At 44.3% G+C, this 15,468-nt stretch overlaps 1 protein-coding gene across 1 annotated transcript in view; it reads right to left on the reverse strand.

Moving 5' to 3' along the window:
* The window catches only part of LRRC8D (leucine rich repeat containing 8 VRAC subunit D), a 53,590-nt gene extending 38,330 nt beyond the window's left edge, over window positions 1-15,260 (reverse strand). Inside the window, exons 1-2 of the mRNA XM_050901267.1 lie at window positions 15,208-15,260; window positions 3,189-3,328 (exon numbers count right to left, since the gene is read on the reverse strand). The gene's annotated coding sequence lies outside the window, so the exon portion shown is untranslated. The remainder of the gene's footprint in view (window positions 1-3,188; window positions 3,329-15,207) is intronic.
* Window positions 15,261-15,468: the final 208 nt, after the last annotated feature.

The following is a 15,468-nucleotide window of genomic DNA, read 5'->3' on the forward strand; positions in this document are numbered from 1 at the left end:
TTTTGTCTGCCCTTTGGTAGCTGTTGTCAAAAATTGATTTTGATTTTGTCAAAAATTGATTTTATTTTCATAAGCGAGCTACTCCCTGTCTCACCCTCCACCTCTGCCACAAGCTCACACAGCTCAAACACATGAAATACAAAAGACCATTGGCACAAGCTACACCTGGCACTCACTCTGTGAGCAGATCAGAGCAAGCTGACAGGTTACCTCCTCACATTAAGTTTGGTATCAATACATTTTTGTAATTAACTCACGGAGGGAGCTGATGCATAGCAAGTAACTCTGTCAATTTGCCTGCCTCTGGAGAACAAACACTGTCCTACACTGCACAGAGGAGGTACATGCCAAAACACCAGTAAAGCAGGACACAAGAAAAGAAAATAACCAAGCAAATCCACCCTTCCTTGGGTCCCTTCATTCCTACTTCCAGAAGGAGGTCGGCATTGCCACTTATGTGTGTATAGTAAACAAATAGCTTATACAGACAAGTTGTTCTCAAAACAAATCAAAAGCACATCAGTGAAACGTGATCTAAAATAAACCAGCTACGTTTGAGGATATCACTGTTTCCCCTGTCACTTCAGGATCCTGCAGCTGCATAAATTCCTCTAAAAAAAAAATATATATCAAAATAGCTTAAAGCTTATGCTTCCAAGAAAGAGGTTTCCAGACACAAATATATTATATATATACATACACACTCCATCACAGTAACTAGACCAGAATACTTGCACAGGAAAGCCCCTAGCCACACTTTAACATTTTGCTGATTTAGCTGTATCAGCCAAGATAATTTTTTTTTTGGTTGCTTCCCAACTACGCCAGCAAAAACCTTACTGCAGAAGCCCTTCTTGTGGCTGCAAAATCTTTCTGCCTGCATAAACTGTTCCTTTCATAGGACCTGGTTTAAGCAGCACCAGCAGAAAAATTCCTCTCGTAGCTGTAGGGGCACCTCAGGAGGAAGTGGCAAGACCGGGTAACAAAAGCGTGCACGCGGGGGGGGGGGTGAAGGCAAAGGAGAGCATTGCATCAGTCTAGCTTACATCTACAGAAAAAGGGAGGAAGCAGTAACTGCCATCACACCAGGTTTGTGGCAGCAGAAACTAAACTGCAAAGTCACAATCCTACTACAAGAAGTAACAGCAGTAAAATTCTGCACACAGGTCAGACTGACCAACTTTACTTTGACAGATGTGGCATTTCATTTTCTATTTGGTTTTTGTGTCATGTTTTGTGTGTAGTGTATCATCTTGAGAAACAGACTGCCTGAAAACATAAGTGCAAGCCATTCCATTTATGTCAAGTAGATACTAATCATATTCCTCCCCAAGAGATGACCAAGTGTCAGTCGGGTTAACTGTTTCCCTACTGATAAGATACCTATCACCCTTTCTTTGCTAAAACCTGAATCAACTCCAAACCATCTGTAAAAGCCTCTTATGAGTAAAAACATCCATGTATTTCCACATCTAGGAGTAAACAACCTCTCCACTCTTCCTAATGAGCATCCTTATAATGCAGACTCATCCTGACTACATGAAAAGTACTCAATATTAAGAACAGAGAAGTGTGGGTTAGAAAACAGCAAAAAAAGTTTAAGACAGATTCAGTACAGTTATAAAGACTGCCCTGTCTGTGCTTCTACTCAAATATAAATCTTCTCTGTTCCCTTTTTTTTTTAAATCCAGATCTGCTGCAGGTTATCCAGCCTGCCACATCACATCAATGCAAGAAACCAGTAAGGCCTGGCTGCAGAATTTAGGTCAGCTTGTCTGTGGAGTACATAAGGGTCTTGCACACAGCCATGAATTTCCTAGTAATGCTTCAATAATCCCTGTTCATCCTGCTATGCAGCTATTTTACTAGTAGCTGCTAGCTTTCCTCTAACTCCCCAACAAAGACTCTCCACAGGAGGGATGTTTGCAGGCAAATGAGCCACTATCTCTTCCTTGGGAAGCAGGAAGCTGGTTGTTGAATCAAATAAATGCGGATTCTTATTTCCCAAGACAAAAAAGTGAAGGATTCCCAATGCATGCTAGAAAAGGACTTCCCTTTTTTAACCACACAAGGAAAGATATAATCAGATAGAGCTGGAAATTACCCCTAGAACATTAGGAATTATTTTCTTTAACAGATTATCTAAACAAACCCCCACTGTTTCCACCTGGGTCAATAAATAAAAAATAACATCAAAATGCGACTGATAAATTCAGACAGTCTAAGGGACGGATGCTGGTATTTCTGGAGAGAAAGCATCACTTGAGCTGAAAAACACTGTGCCTCTTCAGAGAATGCTTCCTTCTATAAGTGAATTGCCGGCCACTGCCATCCCAAGCATTGTGCGAGCACACATAAGTAGTAGCTCTGTTCTTAAGGAATCTCTAAAGGTGCATAAAAATATGCAAAGTCTTTTCAGAACATGGTCCTCAGAGCAGGAGTTCCACATAAACTGGAAAGTACAGTTATGTAAGAAAAAAATAACAAATCAAATACAATAAACCAAAACCTTGAACTTCTCTGACTGTCTTCATACAACAAGATGAACCTAAGTAAGTCTTCTTAAGTATGACAATCTGAAAGATGTGAATGCAAGAATAAATACCAGTTTCCAGGAACAGTTATGGGAATCTCAGCAAATAAAAACACAGCTAGCAAGCTGACAGTTGGTTTTGTCTTAAAACCCATCAGTCTGCTACCTTTCTGTGCTCTATGGTTGCTTCATATCATTGTGCTCCTCGAAAGCTGACACTTATATCTCCCTATTAGAACAAAGAACAAAGCTGATGAAAAACTCTTTCCTCAAGACATCAAATTGTTCTTCAATATTCAAACATTTGCTAAGAGTATTCCCAGTCCATTCTTTCCAATTCACATGGAGCCTGGATACAGGTATTGGCAAACACATACTGTGCTGTACTGCACATTAGATGTGTAAATCAAATGCCCCAGAAAACGCAAAGTTGCATTTGTTTATGTTTACCTCAGATCTGTTACAGAATTCAAGCATATAACATGCACCCATGCCAGGCCCACAGATGATGTGGTTGTCGTTACTGCGCCACCATCATATCACACATGTTAGCAAGACTTTTTAAGGAACAGAACTCTATTTTCATAACTAATGATCATCCACAACTTCACTTCAACTCAGCATCAGACAACTTTTCCCATTCCTTGCTCAGTACCTGATCAGGCTGTGCTTCTCCTCCTTCCTCCTCCGGCTTCAGCTGGGCTCAGCGCTGGCTCCAGGAGGCTCCGGTGACAGGAATACCAAGCCAGGCGCTGACGGTCACTTTCTCATTTTGACAAGTGCCACAGACTCTTCCTGTATAAAAACAAACTGCTGTGAATCAAAGTGGCCAAATAAAGTGTTGACACTAGCGGGGTGTCAGAGAAACGCCACTCTGGAACACGGAAGCAGATCATTAGTCATCCTTTTGCCACCAGCGCCTCGTCTCTGGGGAAGGCTGAGCACACCCTTATTTTAATAATTTCAGAAATACTCTAAATGAGTTGTCCTATTCTTGAAGAGCGGAGATCCCTCAAACTAGCAATTTGCCATTTCCCACATATTTTCTTAAACATACTGGCTCATCCAAACTTAACCAAGGGCACTGCTGTTTCTACACCACCGCTTCCCTACACCACCATAAAAGCCAGACCAGACCCCAATGACACGGTAGCTGCACCCTGCACGTGCTCCACACAACCGCTTTGATCACACTTGAACTGCTGCATTACAGAAGTATGCCAGGCAAGCAGCCCACCTTGAGTCAATGAGCTGTCTGGACATCACCTCTATCCCTGGGACGAACAAAACGGAGAAGAAACAGGATTCTCCCCCCTCCTCCTTTAGCCCAACACTTCCACCAGCCAAGACCCCAGCACAGCTGCCTTCACCTCCAGCAACTCAGAGGCTCCAGGGCAGAGCATAGCCTGCAGATGGAAAGCAACAACTCAGCAAAACGAACAGCCAGACTCCAGCAGGTAATTCATGAGTATTTATTTGAGTTTGCTGCTTATTAAGTATGCCTCGTTATAAATCAAGTATTTTACAGTAATTGCCTCCAATCAACAAACACCGAGAAAGCCGCTATGTAGACCGATGCTTCTTCATAACTGAAATGAGTCCCCTAGCAACAGGCACGACACTACACGCCTCTCCATGCGCAGCAGGCTGGCCGCCACCACCTCACTGCCCTTCTCGTGCCTCTCCTGCCCTGGCGGCACCCCAAGCAGCACTGCTGCTTGTCCAAGCCCTTCCCCAGCGCTGCTGACTCCTGCACGCTGCTGCCAGGGTGCAAACGCCAGCACAGCGGGGTACTCACTGCAAGGCTGGCAAGCCCTAGCCCAGCTGGCAGCAGCACCTCAACAGGAACGGAGGCAGCCCACCAGCACGGGGAACGCCCCCGCAGCCAGGGACAGCTGGCTGCACCCCCTGCTTCAGCCACCAGCCCATTGCTTCCACATTGGCGGCGGCTGCAGTGGAGAGCTGCTCTGCTGTTAGGGTCTGTGCCCAGTACCAAGCACAGTGCGCTCACCCACCTGAGCTGCTCGCAAGCCACTGCAGGAGAAAAACCCCAAACCAACACACACACACACTTCCCTCTTAATTTATTTTCCGAGGCCTTCTCAGGGTTGGCACCTGCTGACACTCAGAAGCCCACAGGAACAAGCCCTGTGTCATGCTTTCCACTGAGAGCATTTTAAAGGTCAGCAGGAACCTGCTGTTCCAGGTTTCTTCTCAGCAGTAGAGATCCAGGATAAGGAGATGGGGAAGACATTGCCAAATACACAAATAAAAATATGCATCTTAAAGAATGTCTTCCTTCAAACGGGTCGGGGTGGTCAAGAGCTCTCGGGAGAACTAAATCCCTTTTTGCAGTATACATCACCGGAACTGGAGTTTTCAGAGACTGTTGGTTTTTTTAAATACACGGGGGAAAAAAAGCTCTGACTAGATACTTTACAAAGGTCTTTGCAAGCAGGTTTCAGAACACACCTTTGGATCATACTTGAGCTCCGACAGAAAACTCTCACAGCCACAGGGCCATTCACCTTGGCTGTTTCTGTAACTTTTTTTCATGAGGTCAGAGACCCACATAAGAAGGGCCTAAGCAGAGCTCGCCATGCCCTCCAACCCCTCCTCGGCAGCCACCCCAAAGGCAACAAACAGTTTTTGAAAACAGAAGGCAAAAGCAGTTCCCACCTCCAAAGTAGGAGGGCTGCGTTTTTTGAAAATGCATCAGCATTTAAGAAAAGGTGTCAGGAGAGACCAAACAGCACCACCACCACCACATTTGGTAAGGCATGGAAGAAAAGGTCAGCTTGTCTTCAAGAGCTATATGACAATCTGAAAGACTGCTGAGGTCCATCACCACCATCCTCCCCTTCCCAGAACAGACTGAGCATGAGTTGGATCATACCTGGAGGAGAGGTGGAGGGAAACAAATGACAAAACACACTCATGAGATTTTGGTTTAAAAAACAAAACAAAACCAAACCCAAAAAACCACAACCACCAACAACCAACCTAAAGCAGAAATTCTCACATAAATCATATCAGTGCATAAGTAGATGCCTGGGTAGAGCCAAGACTAGTGAAGGAATCTTCCCCACAGTTCTTGCCACAGAAATCCTCCTGGATTTTGTTCCAAATCCCATTTGAAGAATTCTCTCTTTATCCTTCTTCCTTCAGCTCCCCCTCCCATTTTTGAAGTGACAACCTCAATTTATTAAAACAAAGCAACATCTTACTTACAGAAACATCTGCTCTGATACAAGAATACATACCCGCTGTTACAGAGTCAGTATGTGGAACAGTGGGTATGGAGGAGATTAAATAAGGAGCACATGTACCACTTCTCTTATAACCTAGTCCCCTCTGGCACTCATTCCCTTTAATCCTTCTCTTTTCTTTCAGGCCCCTTCAGCATAGGGGAAGACTTACACCCATTTACACTGGGGTGTTGGCATCACCCAGTGCCAGTTTTATCTGAATCACAGCCAGGGACTTGGCACTTCAGGCATAACACGTGCAACCTCCAAATACCACGTCCTGTATACTGTAGCCTACATGTGGCTGCCTTCATTTGTACAGTCACTTGATCAAACATCTTTGCCACTAAGGAGAACACTACTTCTGTTACACTTAACAGAGTCTGCATTTAACAGGGAAACAATCACTGCTAACAGACTGAAAAAAATCAGATGATGCACTTACAGAGCAAATTATTATGAATTCTGTAAAGAAAGAAGGGGGGAAATCACAGTATTTTGCGGAAGAAGTAGAGATCTTGGGAAAAAACCTCAACTAATAAAATAAGTGAAGCAGTTCCAGTCATCAGAAGTTTAATTTCAGCACAACTGAATAATTCTCAGTACTACATGTATCTCCAAGTACCAAGCCAGCAGCAGACATTTGACAATCACTTTAGTTAAAATGCCATCTTCCTCCCTTGTTGCTGCATAAGAAAAACAACAAACCACCACACAGGAAAAATGTCACGCCATCAAGAGAGAAGAAAAACCCCAAACCAGCACAGAAACCTACTGTAGAAGTATCGTCAAAAGCAGCAAGTAACCTAACCAGATAAACACCAAATTCTGTTGCTACCTCTGAGTGAGGTTTTGCAATCAGCTTAAGCTGATTTGTGGCCACCCCGCTGCTTAACACTCCCACTCTCTCCCATGGTGTGTGCCTGGGAGAAGCGTCCTGCCCCACCAAGACAGAAGCGGGTGAGCAGGAAGGCAGGACTTCCCCTTTCAACAGTAGTGTGAGCTCAAATTTGCTCCAGCTGGTCTTGAAACCACACTCCCTTTGGAAAGCACCTTAGGCATTGCTCCTACTCCATGGGAGCCTACAGGATCCCACTGCCACTCCCTGCAGAGTTCATTGTCCATACTAGGGCCTCACTGCAGCTTTTCACATGCCACCCAACACCCTCTTTATTTTGGGAGCTCCCTGTAATTCTTTCCTTCTCTTTGCGGCCGCCTCCTCTTCCCCTCTCTGTGAGCCGGGGCTGTGTGCAAACTTCTCCCTGCTTCCTCTCTTCTGTCGCAGAAGGCAGGAATATAACCAAGACATTAACACAGCAAACCTTGCTGGGCAAGCAGGCAAAATCTCCCAGTGCTATAGGCAACCTGTTGTTTGATCCACAGGCAATAAGAGAGGAGGCTGCTGCTGGTAGCTCTGGTATTGCATTCTTTAGCAGATAGCAAGCCAGATCTAAGACCTTACAAGTCCAGACAGCAAGCAGGTAAATAATCAGAGGATGAAGAAGACTTAACATGGATGAGGTGACAGAAATCAGCAGCTAGCAGAGCACAAAGGGCTGCCATTTGCTCTTCATTCACAAAAGAAACAGCATAGGAGGAACACTCTGTGCTCCTCGCACTGACCAGCTGCATACTGGTTGTGACCAGGCTGCTCTGGGCTGCTGTGCACATGGACAGACAGCAATTTTACAACACAAATTAGGCAGGTGCAAAATTATTCAGCCGAAACCAGGCTTGTACCAATTCAACCTGTAAGTTTATAGGTTCCCATTAAATTTGCTATAATGAATATATATGTCCACAGAGGGGTCTGTGTTACTTTGCAACATGCTTTCAAGCTGATTGCAAACTGGGAGAACTTGGCCATTCAGCTGTGAGTATGAAAGCCCTGTTTCTGGAGATGACTTGCGCCTCAGTCAAACGAACAGAATTCCTACACTTTCCACATGCAGAACAGTACATACAACTTCATGCTTTAAGATTTTCTTTTATATTTACTCACATGTATCTCAACAATTTTGTTATCACCTTTCCTTTGCCACACTGTTACTATTTTCTTTTGTATTTTTGCATGCCTCTCATTTTTATTTTCTGGCTTTACTACATGCTTTACTATTTTTGTTCTCAAGTAACTCTGGCCCCAGCAGTTTCTTTAAATTCTGTTTTGGTTAAACTGATTGATGCTAATAAGGACACCCTTAAATTCACCTTTCAATTTAGGTACATCCTAAATCAAATTACACTAAAAATAAACAAAGCGTAACCACAAATTTCAACCACTGAAAATAGTCTTGTCCAAACTACTGCATTTTTCATCTTCCTGATTTATTATTAGTACATTTCTGTCTCATTCTCAGTCCACTCTTTTCTTCCAAGAATGACTCTTCTCCCATTATCCTCTTGTTAGACACCTTCCTACCCACTTTCCATCAGGGCACTAGCACTGATCAAGCTCACAATTTCTGCAGCACCAACGAGCATTTGTGTATCTGCATTCCTCCGCTTCCTTGTTTCAAGAGCCAACAGATTTGTTGTCAGAGGGATAGGAAAGGAGAGGAGCAAAACTATCAAGCCAGTCTTCCCTTTCTGTCTGCTAACAATGCCAACGAGGTAAAACAGTGAAGAAATTTAGTATGGGTTATAAAACAGCAAACGTTACTTTAAAAAACTCAAATGCATGAAAAGTTTCATTTCCCTTTTGTCAGTTCTTCTAAGCTAGGTAGTTTACGCTTTATTTCTTAATTTGATTACGCAGAAAGCAAGTACATGAAAGTTTCTGGGTGGCAGCCATTGAGAGGAACCCTGTATGTAGACTTCTCAGTTTGTATTTTTAAACACCAGTCAGATTAAGCGTGAAGTCTGGTTCCTCTGTGCATCTTTGATGAAGGCAATTGCTAATGCATGTGGAAAGTGCTTGTAACCACAGTGGTGCTTGAAAACAAAGCAAGCTAGTGCACTGTCTTTCACACTTCTCACTCAGGTTTTAATGCAGAGACTGTCAGACCAAAATAATTCCTATCCTCCCTTTCCACAATCTGTACACAAAGCACTATGTACAAATATGCAAGATGGACATTTTTTATCATTCACTGACATTTGCATTGGTTTAGTGGACAATTTATACTGAACAATCCAAATGACATCAGCTTAACAATGTGTTCCTCTGTGCAGGACTGCAAAGGTGACAAAATGTCTATTACATAATACTTCGGTATAAAATATTAATATTCACACAGGAAGCTTTTGAACTGAAAGGTTATTTCCAATGATTAGCAAATCAGTGTTGTATAAGCTTGGTTTTTTAATCAGTGTATTTGAGAGAAACAACAAACTATACTTTTTGTTGACAAAATATGACAAAATCAACTTTGTATGTGCACACATCAAGGTATATGAAAGATCTCCCTGGGGTTACCAGCTTCTCTTTTGACCTTAAGGTACTGCGAGATTATAGAACTGCCTCCATCCCTAGCACACACAGCTTCAGCAAGCCTGCACGAGGGTTATTCCAGGCATGGGTGTTCTTTATACAAGTTCTCACACCAGCTGAAAGTGTGTAAGTTTCCTTTCCTTCCTATCCTGCGATGGCTGAAGAAGAGGTAGATATTCAGATGTCATATTCATATACACATCCTATGCACTTCTTTTCTCCTTAGACCTATAATCCCAAGTCAGAAAATCACTGCAGCAAGAATAAAGTGCTTCAAACAAAGTCCATCCAAAAAAACAACACTGCTTTTAGCAGGCATGTTGGTATCTGTGGCACTGGCCAGACTTGAAAACACTAGAGGTGCGGTAGCCCTGGCTTCTGTAGAACCCAAGGGCAATCAGGAACACCTTTTATAGAGAAACTTATCTCAGTGCTGACTTGTAAAGAATGAAGTCCAAGGGAGAAAAAAAAAAAAAACAAAACAGCACCTTGGCTGTGGCTTTGTACCCATTAAGTTGCATGGGGGTGGGTAGAAGCCTGCCTCGCTGCTTCACTGCAAGGGCTATAAAGAGCCTTCGTGTTTTTTTCCTTTCTGTGTGCATCTTTACATAATGAGTCTAGGGAAGGGGTCCATCTAGAGAATCACTGGTCTCTAGCAGATGCTCCAGGACACTGTTTGCTGTAGGTCTCATCGTATTTACCAGCTCCATGTGAGTGTCACAGACAAGACATCTAAAACAGCAACAGACACCTGTATTTAGGCAGTCCCACCCATGGGCTTGACATACAGGAGAAATCATCAGGAGACATGACTCAGACAGAAAAATCCAGAGTAAGTGAATAGAAAGGGATTTTAAAACTCCAGTTTGAGAATTGTGCAATTTTTTCAAATTTAAATGCACAGCAAACAGTTTGAAGAGATATTTTGATAGGAAAAGGATAGCAACAGCGTTTAATTATCTGTTATGCTCATCCCTTGGGTCTGAGAAATCTTCCATTGCATTTTCCTGTTCTTCAAAGGAGACCTTCATAAGACAGAACACCTGAGATGCCTAACATTTAACAAAAAGACAATATACAGAGAAGGTTCTTTTTTTTAACACTAACAAGGAGCAAGGCAGGTCATAAGAACTGGTCCATTTCTTTTTCTATTGATCACACAATACAAAATGCAGGACCATGGTGAATAAAGGTGATTGCTATCCTCACCCACTGCTGGCTGCCACATGCTTTTAGCCTCGTTATTTTTTCTGCTTCTTCATCAGAGTTACCTTCACCAAGAAAAGGCTCTCTGAAAAGAAAAAAATCTGAGCAACAAATAACTTTCCTCCTCCCCTAAGGGTGGCTGTATTTTACACCACGATTGTTTCTGAAGCCTTGACTATCACAACTACTTCAGTCTTAGAACAATTCACCTCTGAGGAAAGAGCTCAAGTGGAAAGAAGGAAAACTATAGGTAGCAACAGTTTTGAGACTACATGAACAACGTGTTTTCATATCCTGACTTATACTTGAAGAGGAGAAAGAAGAAAAGGGAAGGTATTTCTTTTAAAACAGTGCCAACAAACAGGTCCTTGGTGCAGCCATACTCTCTTCCCATACTACTGCTTGCCTCCAAGTGTTGAGCAAAAGCGGCATTTTGCTGGCTTGATTCCAAGAAAACAAGCTTCCTCCTTCCAAGGATATCTCCCTGAACACTCTGGCAGCTGCTACATGAAGGTCTTTGAGCTTCTCTTCCTATCCATTTCCTGAAGGGGGATAGGAACCTGCTCTTGCAAGACTCTAAGAATACAGCTGAAGAGAATATAGAAATAAGTGAAAAGAGCTTCAATTCTTTCAATTAAAGAAATTTGTGGTGAGAGAAAGATTGAAGCAGTGTCAGTTAAAATTAATGATGTGGAAATGAGTATTACTGACGGTATTAGAAAGTGCCAACTTGACTTGTGACGCACTTTCCTTTTTAACATGCCAAACCCCAAGATGATTCTCAAGAAGTTAAACACTAGAAATACTGGCTTTGCTCTTTCCTAATTTTGTTTGGAATCTCTGAGGGGAAAAATTGTTTGGCAAGCAATCAGTACCTATTCTTTGTTATATGGTTAAAAGAAAACTGCACTCAATTTGCTGAGACCAAAAGATCTTGAGCCAAACCCATCCCCAACACAAGCAAGTCAAACTTTGAAAAAATGTGGCTCAAAGTGTTCTCAAGGTAAGAGGTACAGAATAGCTTTGAAACAGTAGTTACAATTGCTCTTACAAATATAATGCTGGTAGCTGCTAGAAAACTATATTTCACAAACATCCTTCTCCATATTTCAGCCCTTGTCTGGCAAATACTTACAAGTGTAGGCCCACAGCACCTCAACATCACAGCCAAGAATAAACACTTTCAAGATCAAGCACCTTTACCGTGACCCCAGAGAGCCTTATGCATGCATGCATGCTCATGAGACTATACATGCGTCGAAAATTAGTCATGTGCACAAGTCTTTGCATGGTGAAGTCCACAGACTTTTGACTGCTTGTTATAAAAAAATGTTTAAAATGTCAGTTATGCAAAAGCACAGACAAGTCTTTATCTAAATATAAGGTTTCTGAGGAAACTTATTTCCATTTTTCTTAATACATCAATAGCTTCTTTTTTTTTGCTAGGATATAATCTTCCCACCACCAAGAGAAAACAAATAAACAAACACAATAAAACAGAAAGAAAGGGGAAAAAAAAAATCAGAAGGATAACTGTGTAGTCCAGTTTCAATGCTAGCAAGAAATGGAGAAATTTAAACAGCAGAAACTGAAATAACATGTTTTGTTCTTTCCACTTTATCTAGTAACATTTGAGTATAACGTAAATACTGCTAATTGTGTTTTATGAATATTTAGGGATCTACAGCAATTTTATGAATTAATTGGAAGATAAAGATTGCTTTTTTGAAAAGAAATTAAAAACCTTCAGAGTTCATTATTTGGTAAAACACTAACTCTGAAACTCCGTTTTGTTTGCATCCAGTTGAGAAACTAGCTTACTGGGTTCCCCCATGACATCATTTGTGACTCAAGCTACTTCTCAGTAAACCAGCCCCACACTGATTAAATGCTTTATGCCTCAGGACACTAATTCATCCTCAGTGATCACAGTGTCCATGTACCTGTATCAAAACTCCCCTCTGGCTCTCAGAGGTGCACGAGAAAGCAAAGGGAGACCCTGGGCTGAGCTGCCGAGTCAGCACTCTGCCTGCAACACATCCCAACCAGCCCACCGGTACGCAGCAAAAGGAGGAACTGACACAGCAGCCGGTGCCATCAGAGAACACAGCGGGGAAAAGAAATTCAGGCAGTAGTACAGGACCCGATTCAAAATCCACTTACTCCCACTGGCTTCAACAAACTTTGAATGGGACCTCAATACACAGAAGGAACGGGAAGACCTGGAGAAATTAAAAGAACTAACTTCAAGGCGGGAAATTTCAGTACAGTCACTTCTTATAAAACTGCACCAAGCCACAACACACATGGCCGCAAGTGCTTTTGACCACAGGGATGTATGTACCCTTTTATCCCCTAGCATTTATTTTCTTATCCTCCTGTCACTGCCAGGACCTATTGCAAGCATATCACCAACAGCATTAGCTTTTTTCTTACTCTCCAGGCACACAGTCAAGAAAGCTGTCCATATACAGGATGTACAGTTGTGATATCTCCATACCACCACCTACCTACTGCTACAGAAGAGAAAGAGGCTTGTCTGAGGCAACAGGAACACAGGGCTAAGAAAGAAAGAACTGGAATACAAGAACTATATTTCACATGTGCAGCTATGTGTTAGTGCAACGTACACTAGTTAATCTTTCCACAGCAAGCACCTAAGTGCTTTCACTCTCTTTGCATTGTTATTATACAGGTCTGTTCCTATTAATAATTACCTCCCCGTGATGGCAGCACGCAGACTTCTCTGTTGCCAGTGCTGCTGCTTTAGAATTCCTCCTCCAGGTCTGAACACGCTGGACAGATTACCGTCCCCCCAAGGATGTCAGGACTGGTACGGATATCTATTGTGCACATCTGCATCTTACAAAATAAATTACTGCTTAATGCTGCTCCCTTCCGCATGTTACCTCATGTAGCCTTTGTAAACTTTGGATCTTTATCAAAGTAATCTCGATTGCAAATAACAGTATCTATTTAAATATTCCTTCCCTATTATGTGCAAGAAAACAGATACAGCAGACATAACAGACAAGTGTTTTTCACACTAAACAAGATACAGGCAAAGCACCAAATGAGTTTACTATAAAGGCAATGCTTGCTCAGAAACATAGGAGAAAACGGTGTACAGCACAGAAAACATAGCCACAGTAGCATATTCCTAGGTCAGGACCTCATAAATCAATTTCAACTAACAATAAAAGGTTTATAAGGGATTTGTAAATCACAAAGAATGAATAGGATCCTGGCCTCTGAGCAAGGCTTGGTGAATTAATTTAAGATGGTAATCAAGAGCAAATAACATAACACTAACCTTCTATACTACCAATCATTACCCTAAGTTTGAAGAAAGGGGGTTTCCTCTGCCACCAGCAAGAGGGGAGGGAAAAAAAAAAGGGGGGGCGGGGGGAAGACACAGAGAAAGGAACTTAGCTACCCCATCTGGGATGAGAGTGCTTTTTTGATAGCTCAGAGCTGTGGGATCAAAATCTCAGTGCTGTTCCTGCAAATTTCTCACATCCTAAAGCCCTCTCTCCCAAGCAAGGGGGCATAGCCATTCCCCACCTTCAGTTTGAGAGGCAGAAAAGATGATCCTTTCCTATCATGGCTGACAGACATAATGCTGAAAAAACCAAAATACTTCTCTACACTATTAAAAAAAAAAAAAAAAAGCTGTAACTGATAATGCTTATGAGTAGTAGGTACCCCAAAGCTAGTACTGAAGATGTTTTGCTCTCTGCACCAGCAGCTAAGCCAAGTAAAACATCACTTTCAGCACCACCATTACAGGAAGTACTGCTGAGACTTACTCCACCAAACAACAGGCTGGTTACCACTACCGTCCTCCATTTTCAAGTCTGAGTAACCCACCTCACGGCTCTTACACACTGGGAGCGTCCAGAGGAGAAACTGCCACGGGCTGCTGGTGTGCTGTAAATGCACAGCCTGCATCCCCCCACTGACTGCAGACCAGCTTCCCTAAAGGATGCTGGGCAAGTCACAAGCTTTCTGTGCCTGAATTCGTGTTTGTTTAACAGCAGTGGCAGCACTTGTAACGAGGACGGGGGGGAAATGGAGGTTGCAAGACAGAGAAGCTGCTGTGCCAGGCTCAGGGATCCTCAAGGAGCAGGAGTCAGTATTGCCACGTACTGGGGAGCTGGGGGAAGGGAGGAGACGCGCCTCAAAAAACCACAGATGATTCTCTGACAAGGGCTGGTTTTGTCCTGAAGATGTGTTTTATTGACCAGTTTAGGCCCCTTTAATCTGCGTGTGGTGCAACACCAAGAACAGTTGACCCCGTACAAAAAGACACACAGCCGGCGGTCCCCACATGGATTTAATACCACCAATCTCGGAAGGGGGCTCGCTTTTTTCAGCCGCATTTCCCACTAGCACGTTGCACTCCCAGACCCGCAGCCGGGGCTGGCCCCGCTATCGCCGCCGCCCGGTACGGCGGCGCACGGGGCGCCGCTCGCCCCCCGCACACGCGGGCACGTCCTGCGTGGATGTGCACCCCCAGGCGAAAACACCGCGGCGAGTCCCAGCCGCTCCTCGGGGTCCCGCCAGCAGCTGTGCCAGGGGCTCGAGGTGCGCCCGAGGCACACCGGCGCTGGCAGCAATACAAGCACACCAACCCGGGCCGTTCCGAAGGCAGAAAAAAGAAAAAACGGAAGGCAAGCGCGACGGAAGGCGCAAGGAGGGAGAGGCGGGGGGTGCCGGTGCCGCCCCCTCCCCCGCGGCCCCTCCGCCGCCTGCCCGACAGCCGCCCGCCGGCCCCGCGCTCGCCTCACCTCAGGGACGGCCCCGCGGGCTGGGGGGACCCCGAGAGCCGCCCGGCCGGGCCGGGCCGGGCCGTGCGTGCCGCGGGAACGGAGACCTCCTCCGGGGCGGTCACTCCCGCGGCGCTGCCATGCGGGCGGCGGGCGGGGAGGGGGAGGCCGGGCCGGGCGGGCTCGGCTCCTAGCAGCGCCCTGCAGCGCGCTCTCCGCATGCGGCGCGCACCCGCATGGCTCGGCGCACGGACAGCACCGGCTGCTGCCGGCGGCGGCGAG

This window comes from Gymnogyps californianus, chromosome 8 (assembly GCF_018139145.2).
Source record: "Gymnogyps californianus isolate 813 chromosome 8, ASM1813914v2, whole genome shotgun sequence".
NCBI lineage: Eukaryota > Metazoa > Chordata > Aves > Accipitriformes > Cathartidae > Gymnogyps > Gymnogyps californianus.